The following is a 2,345-nucleotide window of genomic DNA, read 5'->3' as shown; positions in this document are numbered from 1 at the left end:
CGAACCCCCCACACCCGACCGCCAAACCACAGACGGTCATGTTGCCATAAACCCCATCGGCGGGCGACGTGGCCACCTGTGATTAGCCGTCTGGATGTGCAGACATCCGGATGGAATATTTTTTCCCTCAGTTCGTTCTATGCCTGACAGCCTCCTTGACCACTCTTGTGTCGAGCCCAAACCACAGACGGTCATGTTGCCATAAACCCCATCGGCGGGCGACGTGGCCACCGGTGATTGGCCGTCTAGATGTGCGAACGTCCGGATAGAATATTTTTTCCCTGGGTTCATTCTATATCTGACAGCCTCCTTGACCACTCTTGTGTCGAGAGCCTCACAAAAAACTGAAATTTGGGTGGTTAATAAACTAATACATAGGAATTGGGTGGTAGGAATGTAAAGGCCCAAAAACAAAACATCAACACTTGGCTCTATGGATTGCTGAGACTCTTTGCTCCTCAAACTGATGTAAAGCCCATCTAATTCCTATGCTTTCAGCATGGGTCCTTTTGGTAAATTTTGAAATTTAAGTGGTTCATATGTTAATACATAGGAATTGGGTGGTAACCATGTAATTAATCTATTTTACTAATTATATCAAATTCAATAATTTTGATATTCCAAACTAATTTTAAAAATAAATATTAAAACATGACCAAAAAAAAAAAAAAAAAAATCTGCGATTTGGTTTTCTGCTCTCTCCCTCTATTCATATAATATTTATCGGCTTATAAAAATGGTTAATACTTAATTTTAATGGCATTTACATACATACCACCCAATTCTTATATATTTATAGCAGTCAAACCTTTCATGTCAAATAAATAATATCACTCGTTTAACTTTAATAAAAAATGAAGAACGCAATGTATATGTTTGATCCCAAATTATCTTTTACGAGCACGCCTCGAGAGTTGGAGACGAGAGAATGAGAGAAAAAAGAGTAGAGTGGGTTAAGAATTTATTGTAGAGGCAAACGAAATATCTTGTTCGAGCAATCGATAGAAGGCGCCAAGAGAAACTTCAGCAAGACGGTAATCAGTCTTCAAGACAATCTAACGGGAGCATTCTTTCGAACTAGATAATGATCGATTCAAGACTACCCATACGATTGGCAATCCTCATCGATCGAATCAGTCTCTATTCTTATTATCTGCAAATAATTTGATAATTATCAAAAAGTCCCCCTGAAAAGTTAATAATGAGGGGGCTAATATGTACTTTTGTAATGCGGGGACATGTGTCGATGTCATGAATAAATGACAGTCTTTTTTTACTATTTTCTACAAATAAGGGCCTATGTCATGATTAGGAGTTTCATGTGACCTGTATCAAAAGTTTCACTTATCATAAAACATTTATCTCGTTCATTATTCATGACATGAGCCCCTATTTATAGACATAGATCCGACCGTTACAAAAGTGCATATTGGCCCCTTCATCATTAGCATTTCAAGGGGACTTTTTGGTAATTGCAAAATTATTGCATTTAATAATACCGAGGATCGATTCGATCGATGAGGGTTGTGGATCGTCTGGGGAGCCTTTACTCGATCTATATCAAGTCCAAAAAGAGTGCTCTCCATCCATCATCGTGAAGGCTAATTACAGCCTTGCGGGAGCATTTCCTGGCGCCTTCCGCCGATTGTTCAAACAAGACACTTATTTTGTCAATATTAAGCTGAAAAATAATTGTCGAAGGCTATGTTCGATTAATCGCATCTTCTTCTTGAGCCACTCATCAACCATGAGATTCGTGCTGATATTTTTTTTTTTAAATATAGATGTGTTTTTACATGCCACAATCAAATTATTACGAATTTGATATTAAAAAAAAAATTATAAGGGTTGTGATTTTATCATGAATTTCGATACTTGAGTTAGAATTCGAAAATTGGATGAAAGGTGTTTAGTTTGTAAATAACATTGCTTCGGATGCTATAACCGCCCCTTTCAATTATTGCATCATTTATTCTTAGTTAATGAAAATTATATCTTTAAAAATTTTGACTAATTAGAAATAAATACAGGGAACCCATCAACCACACATAAGCCTCTCTATTTTATTCGTCATTTAGTGGTTGAGAGCCTAGTTTCCCACAGTATAATTGAGGGTGTAGTTTCCCACAATGACGTGTCATCGCAAACTCAAATTATAAGAATTGTCTTATCTTTCATAAATAAAATAATAATAATAATAAATGCATGAAAATATTTATTTTACTCTTTTAAAAGATTAAAATAGTCATATTCTTGATATGATATTAAATATTAAAAATTAAAATATTATAGCTATGGCATGTATGCAAATGCCCATATAAATATGTGTGTTTGTATATATATAT

The 2,345-nt window shown here is 35.4% G+C and overlaps 1 protein-coding gene across 1 annotated transcript in view; it reads right to left on the bottom strand.

Annotated features, from left to right (window-relative positions):
- Positions 1-2,345, bottom strand: part of LOC110026206 (zinc finger protein GIS3-like) — a 5,556-nt gene that overhangs the window by 2,672 nt on the left and 539 nt on the right. The window lies entirely within an intron of this gene.

Source organism: Phalaenopsis equestris, unplaced genomic scaffold (genome assembly GCF_001263595.1).
Source record: "Phalaenopsis equestris unplaced genomic scaffold, ASM126359v1 Scaffold000359, whole genome shotgun sequence".
NCBI classification, from domain to species: Eukaryota; Viridiplantae; Streptophyta; class Magnoliopsida; order Asparagales; family Orchidaceae; genus Phalaenopsis; species Phalaenopsis equestris.
The sequence above is the reverse complement of the archived record's forward strand: the minus strand, read 5'-3'. Positions and strand labels throughout refer to the sequence as shown.